Source organism: Chiloscyllium plagiosum, unplaced genomic scaffold (genome assembly GCF_037043375.1).
Source record: "Chiloscyllium plagiosum isolate Xiang-an unplaced genomic scaffold, Cpla_swu_hap1 HiC_scaffold_7, whole genome shotgun sequence".
NCBI lineage: Eukaryota > Metazoa > Chordata > Chondrichthyes > Orectolobiformes > Hemiscylliidae > Chiloscyllium > Chiloscyllium plagiosum.
Genome location: NW_028270145.1, coordinates 5,288,922 through 5,309,362, shown reverse-complemented (window position 1 = coordinate 5,309,362; position 20,441 = coordinate 5,288,922). Strand labels below are relative to the sequence as shown.

Genomic DNA, 20,441 nt, shown 5'->3' with positions numbered 1-20,441 from the left:
GAAATGAGGCAAAGCCTAAACACTTCACAAAGTTGACATTAGTAATGGGACAGACATCTAATTGGGAACCTAATCTGTGTCGAACACAGTGAAATTTGCAGCAGGTAGGATTGAGGTCCTCATAAGCTGACATTGTATATTTTTATGGTATTCTTATAGCCTAGCAGGAAAAAGAGTGCCCCACTGGCAACGCCTTATGCCTCATAAAATCCTCCATTGCCCATTGGCTATCTCACCCGTCCTCCAACATGTTGATGAAGCCTCAACTAAGCCTCACATGGCAGATGTTTCCCAAGTACCCTCTTCTGTCTCCTGCATGACGCACTTATGCCCTGACTTAAAAACGCTATCTAACAAATAACAATGAAAATCCAAGGCCAAGCTGAGGTTCTAATCACTTAAACCCCAACCCCTCCAAAAAAGATAGATTTCAGATGGGTGAGATGCAAATATTTCAGAAATTTCAAAACCAGACTATAACCTTCCTTATGTTTGACTACTCCTGTCTGAACAGAAGGGAGCTGGTCAAGTAATTACGGCACTGAGATGCATGCCTCAGGTTTAATCTGCTGACCAGGTTTAATACTGGCTTCCCTGGTTACAGGCCTCACTCACCCAAAAGCTAAAGGGAGGCAGAAACAGCCTTGTGGAAGAATTGCTTCCCGCCAGCCCACCAAGCTTAACCAGTTCTTTGGGAACTGTACCACCGAACCTCAAACCATTATCTTTGTATCCCACAGGAGCAGGATGCTGCCTTCCAGAACCACTCTAATCTTGACTCTAATCACCAGCATCTGCAGTATCCACTTCTGCCTTCATATCCCACAATCAAGTATCAGCACCCTTCCTGGGGTCAGATTCAGACCTCCCACCTGTACTGGACATTGGCTACCTCCCCACACCCACCACAATCTCCTTTACCTGCAAACGGTAGCCAGTATCTCCTCACTCTTCAACCCGAATGTCCTTAGAAAGGTCATCTTTAACTCAGTGGCAGGCTCTCTATGAACCGTAGAGCTGTGACCTTTCCTTGCTGACAGGGTTACTAGTTTCTCTGCTGGCTTGTAGAGACAGAAACTCCCTGAAAAACATAGCATGGTGTTAAAATTGGAAAGTGCACATCATGAATGCAATTTCTCCTTGCTCCACTTACAAGATGCACCCTAATAAATATTAGGCCCATGGTGTTCATTAACTAATCTGTTGGACCACTGAATCACACAACATTAATGATTATCCTGGTACTTTTCCAATTAGTCCCACTCCCCTGCTCTATCTCCTTAATCCTTAAATATAGTTTTCTCAATAGTCACTGTGTTTTATTGTTATGTATTTGCCAAAGTAAGTTGTGAAGAGGACATAAAGAGAAAAGTTAACAAAGAGGTAAAAATCTGACAATGGAGAATAATGTGGGAAAATGTGAAATTGTCAATTTTGACAGAGGGAATAAAATTAAGCACATATTTTAAATGGAGAGAGTTTGCAGGGCCCAGAGAAGCCAAATGATGCAGGTGTCCTTATGCCTGGATTGCAAGAGGCGAGTATGCAGGTAAAGCAAGTGATGAGAAAAGCAAATAGAATGTTATCATTTACTGGGAGGGTACGTGAATACAAAAATAGCAAGGCTTTGTTTCACATGGGACACTGGTGAGACTACGTCTGAACTACTATCAATAGTATTAATCGCCTCACATAAATAACAGTGTAACTGTATTAGAAGCAGTTCAGAGAAGGTTTATTAAATAAATAGCTGAAATGAGTGAGTTGTGTTGTGAGATTTGTATCAGCAGGAGTTTGGAAGAGTAAGAGATGGCATAATTGAAACATATAAGCTCCTGAGGGGCTGTGACTGGGTAAATGTGGAGAGGACATTTCCTCTTGTGGGAGAATCTAGAACTAGTGGTTACTGTTTACAAATAAGCGGTCACCCGCTTAAGCCAGAAATGAGGAGAAATCGATTCCCATAGATAGTTGTGCAAGTTTTAAACTCTCTTTCTCAAAAAGCATTTGGGCCAGAGTATTTGAATATTTTTAAGGCAGAGGTAGCTAGGTTTATCACAAGCAAGGGGGGTGTGGGGGGGTGGGGGGGGGGGGGGGGGTAGGGGGGCGGGGGTGTGGGGGGGGGTGAGTGGTGGGTGAGACTATAGATCATTCAGATCAGTCTTGACCTTATTGAATGGCAGTGCAGGATTGAGGGGCTAAGTGGGCTATTCCTGCTCCTCATTGGGCTATTGGGCTCCTCATTGGGCTCCTATTGGGCTCCTCATTGGGCTCCTCATTGGGCTCCTCATTGGGCTCCTAAGTGGGCTATTCCTGCTCCTCATTCTTACCTTCATGTTTAATTTTGTTCCAAAGTCGATTTTCAAATCAAACCTGAGTTGAGTGATAGATCATTGAATTGCCTCTAAGTCTAACTCTTAATTAATGTCCTTTTTGTTGGTGACATGGCCCGAGTTGACTGGAGATGCAGTTATCTAAGAATTCAGTTCATGGGTCCTGTGCATAATTCACCAATCTGCCAGGCCTTCTACAACTAATCCATAACAATCATAAATTCAAATGCAAGGAAAGAGCACTTTGTATGACTATTTTGATCAATCTTGCCAAATTGATTTCAAGGAGAAGACACAGACAGACTTTTCCTTCTTACTATTATGCGGTATGTGGAAAGCATGGACTAGTTCGGAGTAATTAATGCTGGCTAAACTATGGCAGAAATCACTTTCCTGACAGGATGTGGTCTGATAGATCAGATTTCCACACTTTAAAAGCATCAATTAATAACTTTGGGGACATTAATTTGAGCAGCATATTGAACATTGCAAATGCAACAGATGAGGGGCTTTGACACATACAAATGACATGAAAAAAAAATTGGTGAAAGATAAAAGCTCATAAGATCATCCAACAGGTCCAAGGAACACATGTGACTTTGTTGTGAGATAAACTTCATCTGCCTGGTAACATTCTAGAAAGCAGAGTAGATTTTGAAACTTGATGATTGTAATTATTTTTTAAAAAGTTTATTTTGCTTCTTTTGTGTTGACGTTATTATTCTTCTGTCCTTTTACACACAGAAAAAAATAGATCCCCCAATGGTTTCGAGGACAATCAGCAAGCATACAATGGAGTACCAGTATGTAGAATAGCCAGGGTTTGGTATCTGGGTAGGAAACCACATGGGGGAAGAAATAACTTCAGTGTCGGTGGAGAAGCGTCTTTCTCTCTCTGCATTGGAAGTCAGTTGTATTTATATTGCTTAGACAAGGAACATCTTTATGATTCCACAGCCACATATAGCAAATTGAGGAGATACTGAATGGAATCCTACTGTGAAATAAATCACTATCTAATTGAAGATTATCAAAGGTAAAAGACCTTGAGAGCTATTGTGGCGATACAGTTCTAGTGTAGACTTTTTTTTCCAAAATACATTTTTATTTTCAATTTTCAATCCAGGAGAGGTGATTTTATTTTCACTGTAATTTAAACATTTTAAATATTTACGAATGACAGAATTATTTATAAATCTCTGGATGAAGATATGAACTTGCATTGTTTCATGCGAAACCAATTTATTGAGTTACAAGCCAGTAATTACCCACTCATTAGATATTAAAAGTTCATAAAACTGAAATTATTTTTTGAGGCTGGTTGCTTATGAGTAGCAGAATACATATTAATGTAGCCATAGCACAGTAATGATGTGAATTATTTAACATAAAAATAGAAAATACTAAAGGGATGCAAAAGCTCAATCTGTTTATAAAGGGAAGAAAAGGCAAGGTCAATGTTGGAGGTTGAGACTTTCATTTTAAAATTAGAGATTTTTTATTCAGGACAAAAAGTTATGTCAGGAAGCACTGCTTCACATAAGAGATAGTGGAACTCCAGAATATTGTCCGTCAGAAAACTTTTGACATAAGGTCATTTGAAAATTCCCGATATTGATTACGATAGATAAAAATTAACTTCAGGATTTACAGAACTGTGTAAATGGAATTAAATATCAGTTTAACCATGATTTAACTCAAGCTGTGAAATGGCTTCCTTGACATGAACTGCCAATGGACTCAGTTGCACATGAAACTATTTCTTAGGTTTATTTTGATTTTCAGCCTTCATTTTTTTTTTTCATTTTGTATGCCTTGGTTGTTAGAAATGTGTGTTGCTTTCCAAGTTGTGAAACAGGCTGAAAATGTATTTTTCCAGTTTGACTTTTTAATAATTGTTTCCACAGTTTCCCCTATGTTTTCTGTGCATTATGCAGAATGTATGTGATGGATCAAAGAGAATTCTTCATAAGCTATATGTGAAGCCTGAGAGAAAAAAACATTCTGCCTGACCCCTAGTGATTTTCCATGTTACTCATTGTGCTTTGGTAGATTTGACTAAATGTCCTTGTTTTGTGGTGATGGGGGGTAGGAAGCACAGATGGAGCCTGTGAGTGAACCTTGTTAATTTAGCTAGGCATACTGATAGATGAGCATATACTGCACCTGATACTATCACTTCTCCGTCAACATTTTACACAACATCAGGTTTTCCAGGGTGTGGTCTTACATTATTTTTAACTATTGGAATACCAAGCAATGACCACTCTGATCAAATTATTTCTCCCTCCGGAGACAACCTTCAAAAAGAAGGATGGTACTTTAAAATGGAATGTTCTGAGCAGCGTAAGCGTGGGAATTCCAAAATAATACTAATTCTAGACTGAGCATGTGATTAGGAGAAAGTGAGGACTGCAGATACTGGAGAGTCAGAGTCAAAAAGTGTGGCACTGGAAAAGCACGGCAGGTCAGGCGGCATCTGAGGAACAGGAGAGTCGATGTTTCGAGCATCAGCTCTTCATCAGGAATATGGGGAGGGCCAAGGGGGCTGAGAGATAAATAGGAGGGGGATGTGGCTGAGGGAAAGTAGCTGAGAGTGCGATCAGTAGATGGATGTAGGGGATGATGGTGATAGGTTGGAGTGAAAGGTGGAGCAGATAAGTGGGAAGAAAGATGGACTGGTAGGACAGTTCAAGAAGGCAGTTGGATATTGGATAAGGTGGGGGGGGGGGGGAGATGAGGAAACTGGTGAAATCCACATTGACCCCATGTGGTTGAGAGTCCTAAGGCAGAAGGAGAAAGTGAGGACTGCAGATGCTGGAGATCAGAGCTGAAAATGTGTTGCTGGAAAGGCGCAGCAGGTCAGGCAGCATCGTCGATTCTCCTGTTCCTTGGATGCTGCCTGACCTGCTGCGCTTTTCCAGCAACACATTTTTCAGCTCCTAAGGCAGAAGACATGTTCTTCCTCTCTCCAAAGAGAGTTTGGTGATGAAGGAGGTCCAGGACATGCATGTCCTTGGTGGGGTGTGAGGGGGAGTTGAAGTGTTCAGCCACAGGGCTGTGGGGTTGATTGGTGCATGTGTCCCAGAGATGTTCTCTGAAACGTTCCACAATTTGGCGTCCTGTCTTCCCAATGTAAAGGAGACCACATCAAGAGCAGCAGACACAGTAGATGAGATCTTTGGAGGTGCAGGAAAATCTCTGCCGAATGTGGAAGGATCCTTTAGGGCCTTGGATGGAGGTGAGGGGGGAGGTGTGGGTGCAGGTTTTACATCATTTGCAGTGGCAGGGGAAGGTGCCAGGAGTGGAGGGTGTTTTGGTGGGGTGTGGACCTAATGAGGGAGTTGTAGAGGCAATGGGTCTTTATAGAATGCAGCTAGGGGTGGGGAGGGAAATATATCTCTGGTGGTGGGGTCTGATTGTAGCTGGCAAAAATGGCAGAGAATGATGTGCTGTATCTGGAGGCTGGTGGGTTGGAAGGTGAGGACCGGGGGGATTGTTACGATTGGAGGGATGGGGTTCAACTGCGGAGGAGCCCGCCCACCCACCCTCAGAGGATATGTTTTCCATCAGGTCTCCCGCCCACTCTCTGAGGACCCATTTGCCCATCTCTAATACACTCCATCCACTTGGACACCCTGGGCTTGTCTGTTATCCACCCTCGATCTCTTTATCTCCAACTGCCACTGCGACATTGACTGCTTCAACCTATCCACCCCTTTCATCCACTCCAACCTCTCACCCTCACAACATGCAGCTCCCTCCACTCCAACTCCAACCTCACCATCAAACCAGCAGACAAGGGGGGAGGGGTGGGGGGGAGCTCTGTGGTAGTTTGGCGCACCAAACTGTACACGCTGGAGCCAGGCACCAACTCATGGACACTTCCTCTTACTGTCCCCTTGACCATGACCTCACCTCCCATTACCAAACCATCATCTCCCAGACCATCCACAAACTCGTCACCTCAGGGGATTTCCCACCCACAGCCTCCAACCTCATAGTCTGGGAACCCTGCACTTCCCGGTCCTACCTCCTACCCAAAATTCAGAAACCTGACTGCCCCGGTTGACCCATTGCCTCCACCTGCTCCTGCCCCACCGAACCTGTCTCCACATACCTTGACCCATCCTGTCCCCCTTGGTCCAGGAACTCCCCACATACATTTGGGATACCACCCCCACCCTTCACCTCCTCCATGACTTTTGTTTCCCCAGCACCCAACACCTCATCTTCACCATGGATATCCAATCTGTATACAGATCCATCAGCCATGATGAGGGCCTGAAAGCCCTCCGTTTCTTCCTCTCCCGCTGATCCAACCAGTACCCTTCCACTGACACACTCATTCAATTGGCTGAACTGGTCCTTACCCTCAACAATTTCTCCTTTCAATCCTCCACTGGCTCCAGACCAAAGGGGTAGCCATGGGCACCTGCATGAGCCGAGTTATGCCTGCCTCTTCATAGGGTACGTGGAATAGTCCATCTTCCGTAGTTATACCAGCACCACCCCCCACCTGTTCCTCCACTATGTCATGCTCCCACGAGGAGGTTGAGCAGTCCAACAAATTCACTAACACCTTCCACCCCAACCTCAAATTCACCTGGACCATCTCAGACACCTCTCTCCCCTTTCTGAACCTGTCCATCTCCATTTCCAGCATCCAACTCAACAAAGACATCTACTTCAAACCCACCAACTCCCATAGCTATCTGGAGTACACCTCCTCCCACCTTACCTCTGCTAAAAACACTATCCCTTACTCTCAATTCCTCTGCCTCCACTGCATCTGCTCCCAGGAGGACCAATTCCACTACAGAACATTCCAGATGCCCTCCTACTTCAAGGACCACAATTACCCCTCCCACATGGTTAACAATGCCCTCCAGCACATCCCCTCCACTTCCCGCGCCTCAGTACTTGAACCCCATCCCTCCAATTGCAACAATGCTAAAACCCCCCAGTCCTTACCTTCCATCCCACCAACCTCTGGATACATTGCACTATCCTCTGCCATTTCTGCTACCTACAATCAGACCCACCACCAGAGATATATTTCCCTTCCAATCCCTTTCAGCATTTCGCAGTGACCATTCCCTCTGCGACTCCCTCGTCAGGTCCATGCCACCCCACCAACCCACCCTCCACTCCTGGCACCTTTCCCTGCCACCGCAAGATATGTAAAACCTGCGCCCACACTTGCCCCCTCACCTCCATCCAAGATGCACAAGGATCCTTCCACATCTGGCAGAGATTTTTGTGCACATCCAAACACCTCATTTGCCATGTCTGTTGCTCTCGATGTGGTCTCTTCTACACTGGGGAGACAGGACACCAACCTGTGGAACGTTTCAGAGTACATCTCCTGGACACATGCAGTAAACAACCCCACCACCATGTGATTGAACACTAACTCCCCCTCCCACTCTGCCAAGGACATGCTAGTCCTGGGCCTCCTTCACCGCCAAACCCTAACCACCCAATACCTGGAGGAAGAACGCTTCATCTTCCGCCTTGAGACCTTCAACTTGGTTCCACCCTTTTGAACTATCCTACCTGTCCATCTTCCTTTCCACCTATCCGCTCCACCCTCCACTCCGACCTATCACCCATCAACCCCACCTTCATCTACTTATCACATTTCCAGCTACCTTCCCCCCCAGGTTGTGGGAATCAGAGGTTTGGTATGGGCATCAAATGTTCAGGGGAGAAAAAATGGACACCCGGAGAAGGTATTGGAGACAAGGAAGGTCAGGTGAAGATCAGAAGTTGTGAGGGAGGGGAGGGGCGAGGATGGTGGTGGTGATTTTAATGGATGCATCTGATCATGGAGGATTGCCCAGGTGGACATGTTGGATTCAGTCAGTAAGTAAAAGGCACTTAACATCTGAAAGTCCCTAGTTGAACTTTAATGCTTAGTCCTCTGCCCCTTGCAAAACCTGTTTATCTTCAGTTAAATTTGAATTGTTCAATAACAATGAAGATTACAACCTCATTATCTCACCGTCCTGGAGCAACTCTACCCATTGTTTCAGCACTGTTCAGAACTAAAGTTCAAAGCAGTTTGTGCCAAAAATCAGGAATCTACCAGATTTTGCTTTCATCTCATAACTGTCAGTGAAAGTTCCTTTTACAACAATATTCTAAAAAATATCTTTTTCAATGCAGTTTACATACATTGCATTAATTTTGTTTTGTAATAAAGGACATTGTGGTCAAGAAGGTTGATATCTTTGTGCTTATTTTGCAAGAGTAAAGCAGAGACCTAACTGTTCACTAGCACAAACAGAGCAGATGCATTAGTGAAACACTGGAAATGTGCCACCCACCAGCACAGTAAAGGTGAAAAAGGGACAAGACCTATAGCGGAAACCATGGCACCTTTCATATAGGCATAGAGATGTTCACATCTATTCCTTTCAAAAAGTGTATTCACTCATGAGAGGTCGGCATTTCCGGCAAGGGTTAGATCAATAGCCCATCCCTAGTTTTCCTTGAGAAACAATGGTCACCTGGTTTTTTGAATTGCTGCAATGGGCGGAGTAAAGATTGTGAGCCGGGAAGTATCAGAATTTTAGTCCAGCAACAACGAATCACAGAGAGAGGCCTTTCAACCCATTGAGTCCACACTAAACCTCCAAAGATCATCCCACCCAGATCCAGCTCCCCCAACTCTATTCCATAACCCCACATTTGCCATGGCTAATCCACCTAGCCTGAACACCCTGGACACTATGGGCAATTCAGCATGGTCAATCCACCTAACCTGCAACACTTTTGGACTGTGGGAGGAAACCGGAGTACCCAGAGAAACCCACTAAGTTATGGGGACAACATGCAAAGCCCACCCAAAGCTGGAATCGAACCCAGGTCTCTGGCGCTGTGAGGCACCGTGCTACCCATGGAGGAAGATGATCTTTTTAAAACATACAAAATCATGAGGGACTTGACAGGATGGATACCGGGATAATGTTTCCTCTTGTGAAGGAGCCTAGAACTAGTGAACACAGTTTGAGAATAAGAGGTCTCCATTTAAAGACAGAGTTGAGAAGATTCATGATTTCTCTCAGAGGTTTGATGGTCTGTGGAATTGTCCCTGGAAAGTATGGCAGCTGGGACATCGTATTTATTCAAGGCTGAATCAGATCAAATTTTGACAGATAAGTGAAACAAAGGTCATTTTGGGGGGAAAAAAAGGTGGGGTTGAGGCCACAGGCAGGTCACTGGTCTCACTGAATAGCAGATTCAAAGGGCTGAATGTCCTTATCCTGTTCCTTTCCTCCTATGTTTGGGAAGGGAGACCAGAAATGCCTTGAACAATTTAAAGCCCTTTTTGAAACACACTTTACAGAACTGCTAAGCTGGCTTCCTTCACGGCCTCCATGCAGCCTGATCTGTGGTCATTAAAGGAACTACTGTAGGCCACAAGCAAGACTGCAAATCAGTTGTAAATGAATATTGAATGAAGAGCAGCAGATTTGCAGCATCTGCTTGGCTGTCTCCTGGTTCTCTCTTCTTGACTCCCGCTCAGATTCTCCTTTCTTACTGACCACTTTTGCCCCTCTATCCAATTGCCCTCTGGCCATCTTTCCTCTCCCAACCTGAAGGCTGCTATTTACATTGTAGCAGCTGACATTTCAAACCCAGCTTGCCAGGGAGTTGCCTGGGGACAAATAGCAAACTTCTGCAGCTTGCCAGTTTTGTGCCACTGAGTTGCACACCCTGCTGGGTTTCAGTCTTATCCAATCTGGCACAGGAATTGTTTCCTGCACTCAGTTTACACCAGCACGATGACACAAAACAATTTCTTGGACTGTGACTTTGGATTTACTGAAATAAATGACAGCTCATTTTAACCTGATAGGGTGGAAGCCTGTTAAAATAGCTGAGACAATGACTATGGATTGTAAAATCCAGCACCTACTCACAAGCAGCCTCTAACACCTCCTCATGGCATTTTAAAATTCTGTGTTAGCATCCTGCTTGATTTGGCTTTGTGTCACAGTAGAAGCATTCACTTTCCTCACAGAAATTACTAACAATATTATTTCATTCCCATTAGACCCACGCACCGAGAAAGACGAGTAAAGCAGTACATTTGACATTCCACATAATGGAACTGGTTCCATGCTGGAGTGCCTAGAGGTCAGATATTAGGACTGATATTAATTTCTACAGCTTTATGCATGCGTTAATGCTATTAGAAGCAGATCATATTGTCTTTTGGTATACAGTTATTTCATTGCAAGCTCCTGCCGTGTTGCTTAATTGCCTGGTACTGACAGGATTGAATGCTGGGGCCACTTCAGGGCACCAATTAAAGAATTGTGAAGGACAAAGCCATGCCAACTACCTAGCAGAGTATACTGCTGAATAGAGTTTTCCAATTAATGACAACAAGGAACATAACCTTAAAGTAGCACTGGACATGTGCATTCAACTTTTTCAGCATTACTACATTGACTAGTAAAATGTGAACTGCTTGTTCCTGTGATATTTTGAGCAAAATCTTGCAGATGTTAATTTAGCAGAGATACAAAAGGTAGACTGGATGTTAGAAATTAGCTGGAGAGAAATTTCAATAATGAGTTGATAGCTTGTCAGTTGTAAAAACCATTTTCTGCATAGCAAATTCACACTTCAGTGCTGTGCTGCAGTTAGATACAGTGCAGAAACCAAAACTATTTGGCACTGGAAGACGTATTATTGTGGCATACTTAGTGACTGCCATACGGACTTTGTAGGCCTGATGTGTATGAATCTATGCTCCTGTGTAAGCAATGGTGGGCCAAGATTTGGAAATTCTCCCCTCATCGCCTTTCATTTGCACTTATGAGAGGATGGATACACTGTCTAATATACTTACATTAGTGCCGGCAAATACCATGTACACTAGATTAGGGAAGAAGCAAAACAGATTTAATATTTGAGTCTGATATGACTCCTCGACAGAACCGGATTCAAAACATCAACTCTCCCCCTACAGATGCTGCCAGACCTGCTGAGTTGCTCCAGCATTCTCTGTTTTATTTCAGATTTCCAACACCTGTTGATTTTGTTTTATTGAAGCAAGATAAGTTGGTAGTTCCATAAATAGACCTGGCTTTAAACACATGCATTCTCATTCACTTCCAAACGATGTAAGATTGGGTTATCAAAGAATTACAAAGAAGTTACAACATTGAAACTGGCTAACTCATCTAAATAGTGCGTGCGCTCACAAAAGTATTAATCCCATGCATCCGTAATATTCCCACGTTTATTTGTCACCTTTTTCTTCAGCCACTCGTAAAAACTTTTCTTAAATGTTGACATTATCTCAGCTTCCATCACAGATGCTGGTTGTTTATTGTACTGCTGAAGGTCTGCACACAGATAGAGATGATGCATGGCTTAATACAGCCTTTCAGAAGAGCATAGAGCATCATCAAAAACAATGACTGTTTCTTTCTCCGTAAATTTTGCCTGTCCTGAAATGCGTTTGACTGAGTGCATGACTTTGGGTATCCGTATTCAACTGACTTTTGTTATATTGCTAATGCTGCATAGAAATGGCGAGGGTGAGAATTATGGGGTAGAACTTAACCCTCCCTAAAAGCAGCAAGGAGGTGGTGTGAAGAACAGATGATTAGGTGGGTTGGCACTGGGAATGTTAGGCTAAAGTGAGGACTGAGTGCAGATGCTGGAGATTAGAGTCAAGAGTGTGGTGTTGGAAAAGCACAGCAGGTCAGGCAGCATCTGAGGAGCAAAAGCCCTTCATCAGGAAACTGGGAATGTTACCCTCTTGATTTGTACTCATCTGAGCAAGACTGAGGGGCTCAGCATAATAACAGGGGATGGTATTTGACAGTCACTCTTGTACTTATATCAAACTCACCCCTCACCCTGCCAACCCCACACCGCAACACCAAATCTCCACATCCTACCCCATAAACAGCACCCCTTACTCATCACTGATTCTCCCACTCAGGGGGTTAGGGGTGTGTTGCTCCAGTCCCCGGTGCTTTGGTGCTGCCAACTTCCAGAGATGCCAACCTTTGCTCCAGATGAGATTTTGTAATCTCGTCAGGTTTTGTAATTTTGTCAGAAAGCTCACTGACAGCCAATCAGGTAGATGATTGATGTATGATCCAATATGCTTTCTAATACGGTACGCCATGGGATCCCCTCCACAAAATATTTCCACTTTCAGGCTTAGTCCATAAGCACGCAAATTCCACCGGTGCACTTTGGTTGAGGAAGTTGCTTTTGTACACTGTACACAAACTGGAATACACTAAACACCTCAGGGCACTCCAAGAAAAAAAGATAGTAATTGGCAAATATAGGAAAGATCTGTTCATGAGAATTCACAAGTTAATCTGAAAAGTAAATACAAGAAAAAGACTGAGAGGAGAATCAATTTAGATTGGGAGTAAAGGAAAAGTGAAAGGAAAGTTTGTACCATGTTTTCCATGTAATGTGATTCATGGCTACGACTTCTCAAGTGAAAGCACTACATACAGGTCACACAACTGTGGCAGGTCACACAAAAGTAGAAGAGAGAGGGTGGTGGTGGAGGGTTGTTTTTCAGACTGGAGACCTGTGACCACTGGAGTGCCACAAGAATCGGTGCTGGGTCCACTACTTTTCATCATTTACATAAATGATTTGGATGCGAGCATAAAAGGTACAGTTAGTAAGTTTGCAAATGACACCAAAAGTGGAGGTGTAGTGGACAGCGAAGGTTACCTCAGATTACAACAGGATCTTGATCAGATGGGCCAATGGGCCGAGAAGTGACAGATGGAGTTTAATTCAGATAAATGCAAGGTGCTGCATTTTGGGAAAGCAAATCTTAGCAAGACTTATACACTTAATGCTAAAGTCCTAGGGAGTGTTGCTGAACAGAGAGACTTTAGAGTGCAGGTTCATAGGTCTTAGAATGATGCACATGTGCATTGACATTGGCTGCTGCTCTAGTGTCCAGCCATTTCTGGTGGATGTTCATTGCCAGGAAGTGACATTCTCATGGTAAATGCTGCAACTCCTGTTGCTGATTCATTATCCTTGTCAGGGAATGGTGAACCTCTTGGAATGACCATCGTTCTGTGCTCAGTGCAGTTGGAGATGTCATGTCTTCCTCATCAGCTGACTGCAGTGAAGGAGCAAATTCTCCAGATGTACATATATGCATGCAGTTGTGATTCGATAGTGAGCCACTAATGCTCACTTCATACACTTGAGGTGACAACTGCTCTACACAGGTTCCAAGTTGTAATGTGGTCTGATGTTTTCTTTTTATCATCTTGCTTTTGTCATTCAGTCCTGTTTTGCTGACCTAACACAGCAAGGTAACATGACTTCATTGACATTGAAGTAGCTCAGCACTGTCACTGGCTGCCTACTCCAAGTAAAAGCTGCTTCTCATCCTTTGCCTAGTACCATACTTCCTTAGAAGTAAGCTTGTGTAGAGTTTTACACACTGGCGATAGATTAGGCATGAATGTTGTTAGATCATTCACAAATTTAACAAATTGGTCGCATGCCTTTCACAATTGTTGGTTACAGTGTCTCTGCTACACCTTCAACTCACCTGGCTGCAGGTGGGATCCTTTCACTGACAGCACGTGTGTTGCTTGCATGACCTCAGGAGTCTTCAATCACATCTTTTTCTTGTTTAGCTACAGGTTCATCTGGTGAGTTCTCTCTAGCAGTCACAGTAAATTCTGATTGTGATCTGTGATGGCTTCTTCCACTGTGTCTCCACAAGAACATCATCCATGATAGCTTCTTCTTACTGTCAGTCTAGTGTGCTCTGGGTAAACACTCGTCTGGAGCACTGGAAAAGCCAAACAGCATGCACAGCCACCTGGAACCCCAGAATGGAATCAAGCTTTCACTTGCCACTCAATACCTTTTGCAACTCTGGTCATAAAGATCTTTTCCTTGGCCAATGATGGCAACATTCCTTCAATTCTTAATGTAGTGAGCTTTATCGAGATCTTTTTGATCCAAGCATACTCTCAGATTTCCAGTCTTTTTCACTGGTACTATGCTGCTAATGTAGTCTGTAGGAGTTGCCACTCGCTGCATTCCTCCTTTCCCTGTCTTCAGGCTAGACTCGATAGTAGCTACACCTCTCTTTGGCAGGATTGGTCTCACACCCTCACCTACTTAGAGATGAGGTCACCAGGAGAATAGCCAAAACCTGAAATAAATCTTTGTAATATTGAAGGAACTATTCAATAGTCAACGGTTTGGTGGCCTATCAAACACTGCAAATCTCCTCTGACACACAAAGGGTTACCTAACCAAGTTTTAAGCTGTTCAAGCTAAAATGGGTAGATCTTGCTTAATGTTTACTATCTGGAATTACAGAACTTTGCTGTGGGCAAATTGCACTCTCAACTTTATTTTTGGAACAAGGATTATTCCATCATATACACTCAAATTTACCTTGAAATTTAGCTTCGCATGTCTGCAAAGCTCAGAATGTTACATATGACACCAGTGACTGTCTGACATTTCACGTTCAATTGTTCACCTCTTCCTGCAGTCATCATTCTAACCGTCACAAACCATTTCTCAGCATCATACCCGATGATGTCAACATGTTTTCTGGTGTAGCGTGATTCATCCCAATCACCATCTGACATCTCTCCAGCTAACAGCTCCTTACAGTTATAACACAGCTTTCCTGACTGAAGCTACTTCTTTAATTTTGTGGATTATCTTTACATCTTTACTCTGGCCTTCATCTTCTCATTGGTCTTTCTGGAAGTATTTCTTCCTTTTTTTCAATATGTTGTTACTGCTCTGCCTGGGCTGTCTCTCAGCATAATAGAAAGCTTCAAATGTTTTTCCATTAATGGACTTCAGGTGATGGTTGACAATTTTGAAGCTGCTGGGCATGTTGATAGCTTCATTGAGAGTAGCAGATGCATTGTCCTCTTAGGATCTCTCATGTCTAAGGTAATCTGATCTCTGATGAGAACACTTTAAAGTTGTCCAAAAATAGAGCAATGAGCTAGTTATGTCAGTGCCATCACATACTGATCAATATTCTCCCTCCCTCCATAAGCTTTAATGCTGAGTTCAAATCATTCACAGGAAATATTAACGTAAGGTTCAAAAAATGTCTTTAGTGCTGGCATAATTTCTCCCACTTGGCTTTTCTGCCTCTCTGTGAGATCATGTGAACAAAACAGCTTGGAGCACTCTATCCCCTGCACTAACAAAAGAGTTGCTACATCTTATTTGTTCAGGCTTCTTATTCCATTCAATAGTCACCTCACTATTTTGCCACTGAGACTGGAGAAAATTCCAGTTCTGTTCCACATCACCTTTCGTTTCCACAGCACCAGGGACTGCACACTTTATATGCATCCTGACACACCCAGTAAGTCTATGTTTCAGATTGCTAACAAAATTTATCATTGGAGTTTCCTAGAGTAGCTGGCTTTCTTAACCCTCCGAAAATCCACACAATTCCCACTGGACACTGCTGACAACTTATATGATGTAATGTTTTAATGACCAGTATGTCTAAAGTAAAAGCAAGTTACTCCAGAAGTTATATAATGATGGCGAGTCACAAGTGTCCAATCGACAAATTTATTTCTCTAGACACGATATATTTAGGCCTCAGTTTTCCCAGTGATTGATATATTCATGTGTGAAGTATCTCTGTTGGCAGCCTGCAGGTAAAGATAAAGTATCCAGACTTTATTCCTGATGAAGGGCTTTTGCCCGAAATGTCGATTTTGCTGCTCCTCGGATGTTGCCTGAACTGCTGTGCTCTTCCAGCACCACTAATCCAGAATCTGGTTTCCAGTATCTGCAGTCATTGTTTTTACCTATCCAGACTTTCAAATCAGGCAATCTGATCTGCCCAAAGGACTGGGCTACACACAGAAAACATACACGTTTATTTGACAATTCTGAGAAGTGGCAATCTGGCACATTAGAAGGGTGGAATAATTGGCAAAATTATGAAAACAAAAATCAGTACAATATGGGAACAGGTTCCCCACCCCCCCAAAAAGATTGTGCTAGTATGTAACACCTTTCTAAACTGAAAACCTTCTACACTGTCTATATCCCTCTATTCCCTGCCTATTCATGTATTTGTCAAGATACCTTTTAAACATTGCTCTTGTATCATTTTTGATATTACAAACAACAGGGCCCCATCACTGATCCCTGCGGAACACCACTGGTCACAGATCTCCAGTCAGAAAAGCACCCTTCCACCACTACATTCTGTCTTCTATGACCAAGCCATAGATGCCATGTCATTTCACCTTCTATATCAGCCTGCCATTAAGGACCTTGTTCAAAGGCCTTGCTAAAGTCCATATGGACAACATCTAACACCCAGCCCTCATCAATCATCTTTGACACCTCCTCAAAAAACTCAATCAAGTTTGTGAGACACAACTTTTCCCTCACAAAGCCATGCTGTCGATCATTAAAATATCCATATTTTTCTAAATGTGTGTAAATCTTGTCCCTAACCTTCGTCAATAATTTCCCTTCTAGTATCCTGCAAACAATGCACCTACGAATTAAAAATTGTAAATTAAATGTAGGTGTATCCTCAAACTCTGTGGGAAGCTAGGGAAGTGATTGATGAGCCCCTTGCTGAGATATTTGGATCATCTTTAGACACAGGTGAAGTGCCGGGAGAATGGATGTTAGCTAATGGTGCCACTATTTAAGAAAGGTGGTAAGGAAAAGCTAGGGAACTATAGACCAGTGAGGCTGACATTGGCGGTAGGCAAGTAGTTGGAGGGAATCCTGAGGGACAGGGATATATATGTATTTGGAAAAGCAAGGACTGATTAGGGATAGCCAACATGGCTTTAGGAAATTATGTCTCACTATTTTGATAAATTTTTTGAAGAAGTAATGAAGAGGATTGATGAGGGCAGAGTGGTGGAAGTGATCTATATGGAGGCGAAAGTGAAGACTGTAGATCTTGGAGATTAGAGTCATGATCAGAGTGATGCTGGAAATGCACAGCAGGTCAGGCAGCTGATGATGGGCTCCTGCCCAAAACATCGATTGCCCTGCTCCTCAAATGCTGCCTGAACTGCTGTGCATTTTCAGTACCACTCTAATCATGATCTATATGGACTTCAGCATGGCATTTGACAAGGATCCTCATTGCTGACTTGTTAGTAAGGTTATATCACATGGAATACAGGGATAACTTGCCATTTGGATACAGAACTGGCTCAAAGGTAGAAGACAAAGGGTGGTTGTGGAGGATTGACTTTCAGGAGCCTGTGATCAGTAGAGTGCCACAACGATCAGTGTTGGGTCTACTGCTTTTTGACATATATATAAATGATTTGAAAATGAATATAGGAGGTATAGTTAGGAAGTTTGTAGATGACATCAACAAAGAAGATTACCTCAGAGTACAACAGGATCTTGATCAGATGGGCCAGTGGGCTGAGGAGTGACAGATGGAGTTTAATTTAGATAAATGGGATGTGCTGCATTTTGGAAAGGTAAATCAAGACAGGGCTTAAGCACATAATGGCAATGTCCTGGGGAGTGTTGCTGAACAACAAGACATTGAAGCGCAAGTTCATAGTTCCTTGAAAGTAGAGTCTTGGGTAGATAGGATAGTGAAGAAGGTGTTTGGTATGCTTTCCTTTATTGGTCAGAGCATTGATATAGGAGTTGGAAGGTCATGTTGTGACTGTACAGGACATTGGTTAGGCCACTTTTGGAATATTGTGTGCAATCTGGTCTCCCGCACATAGGATATTGCCAGGGTTGGAAGGTTTGAGCTGTGGGGAGAGACTGAATAGATTAGATTCCCTACAGTGTGGAAACAGGCCCTTCGGCCTAACAACACAGATCGTCTGAAGAGCAACCCACCCAGATCCATTTCCCTACATTTACCCCTGACTAATGCACCTAACACTACGGGAAATTTACCAATTTACCTAACCTGCACATCTTTGGACTGCGGGAGAAAACCGGAGCACCCAGAGGAAACCCACGCAGACACAGGGAGAATGTGCAAACTCCACACAGACAGTTGCCCCAACGCAGGAATCGTACCCAGGTCCCTGGCACTGTGAGGCAGCAGTGCTAACCACTGAGCCACTGCGCCGCCCCAAGGCTGGGGTTGTTTTCCCTGGAGTGTTGGAGACTGAGGGGTGACCTTATAGAGGTGTATAAAGTCATGAAGAGCATGAATAGGATAAATAGACAAAGTCTTTTCCCTGGGTTGGGGGAGTCCAGAACTAGAAGGCTTAGGTTTAGAGTGAGAGAGGAAAGATATCAAAGAGACCTAAGAGAACAGCTTTTTCATGCAGAGGGTGGTGCGTGTATGGAACGATCTTCCAGATGAAGTGGTGGAGGCTGGCATAGTTACCGTATTTAAGTCTTCTGGATGGGTATATGAATCGGAAGGGTTTAGAGGAACATGGGCTAAGTGCTGGCAAATAGGACTAGATATATTTAGGATATCTGGTCGGTGTGGACAAGTTGCATCTAAGGGTTTGTTTCTGTGCTGTACATCTCGATGACTCTATTAAGTTTGCTCAAATTGTTTGGTCACCAGCATTCTTGTACTTACTCTGTAGTGACTTTGCGCTGGCTCAACAGTTTCAAATTTCAAACTAATTCAATCGAGGGGCTCTTAATGTGGGGCAATATTTTGATGTAACTGAATACATTATTAGTTTTCCCAGTTTGTGAATCATTAAAAATAAAGTAACTGACTTGAGACGCAACACATATTAAAGAAGCAGGACAAAGGGCATCTCAGGTAATTATAAAGATGTATCTGGTCTCCTGATACTTTTGACAAAGCTGTTTTCATGATTAATGACATGTACTTGTTTATAAACCCTTTTGCACAGCAACAGCTCGGAGCATTTATCATTGTGCCTCAGCTTCATTATGAGATAAATATCACACAGGCACAACCCCAACTTGAGGGCTGCTGACCTCTCCAACCTATTGTCTTATATTTACCATTATGTAATTCCCACCTTAACCTTACGAGACTTTTGCAAGCACCGACTGATTCCTGATAACTTTCTCCAAAGTATCAAAATTCCCTTTGTTTTCAATGATTGACAGAACTGCACTGTGTGGTCCACTCTTTAAACCACCTACCGTTTTCCCTTAGATCAAAATATATCTGTTGAATTATATTTTTTATGCGGCTCCCCGATATTGCAATCAGCCCATCAAGCGGACTGTGTAAATATCATGATAAAAGCAACTGGGGAGTACAAGCAAATGGCAAGTCAATTTGATTATTTGCACACATGCAAATGCTACAGTAAAGAATACATTTTCACACCAGAGAAAAGTTTGGGTCCGAACTTACTCACATACCGTCGAGAAAGGAACAATTACAAAAGAATCCTTGCATCTCTTTCATTTCAGTGCAGAATCCAGAAATAACATAAAATTCCAACCATCCTTCATCACAGCATTGGACAACACTGGGCCAGATTGTCCGAGGGGTGACAATCCCCCACAGATTGTCCAAGGGGTGACAATCCCACACAGATTGCCAAACTGGCCCTTCTCCTATTTTTAGAAAGGAGCTCAGTATTTCTGTGAGGAGATTCCGATCAGAGCTCCCTCAGAAACGCTGAGTCATACTTCAGTTCTGACCGTTCTTTCACAGCACAGAACTGTTAGAGGAAGAAACGTCGCACCCTCTTCTCTCAGCAGCCAGCCCTTCTATGCTGTGATGTAGAGATCCTAACGGCCACTTAGATAGCTGCTGTCAAACCGTAAATACATAAGGTCAATGTAATGTTAGCGTGCTCAGAGGTTAGAGTGTCAGATGGGTGGGGGGGCCAGGAATGTAGGATATCAGCTAGGGAGAGAGGAGTGTGCCAGGATAGGTTGCTATATGGTTAGTGGGTAAGGTGCCAGATAGTGAGGGTGCCAGCTGTGGAAGGTGATGGGTAAGGTGCCAGCTGGACAAGGAATAAGGTCTATCTGGACAGGGTATCATAGTGCAAGATGGCAAGGCAAGCAGTGCATTTTTCAGGGTGCGGTCAGTGGGTGGGAGAAAGCCAGTGAGTCGGGATGGGGTGAGGTGGAAATGGCGTTGGATCAGGTCCAATAGCAGGG

The 20,441-nt window shown here is 43.4% G+C and overlaps 1 long non-coding RNA gene across 1 annotated transcript in view; it reads right to left on the bottom strand.

Annotated features, from left to right (window-relative positions):
* Nucleotides 1–20,008, bottom strand: part of LOC122551262 (uncharacterized) — a 205,945-nt gene extending 185,937 nt beyond the window's left edge. The window contains exons 1-2 of the long non-coding RNA XR_006312067.2: nucleotides 19,689–20,008; nucleotides 922–1,081 (exon numbers count right to left, since the gene is read on the bottom strand). This is a non-coding gene — a long non-coding RNA (uncharacterized LOC122551262). The remainder of the gene's footprint in view (nucleotides 1–921; nucleotides 1,082–19,688) is intronic.
* Between the last annotated feature and the right edge of the window lie 433 nt (nucleotides 20,009–20,441).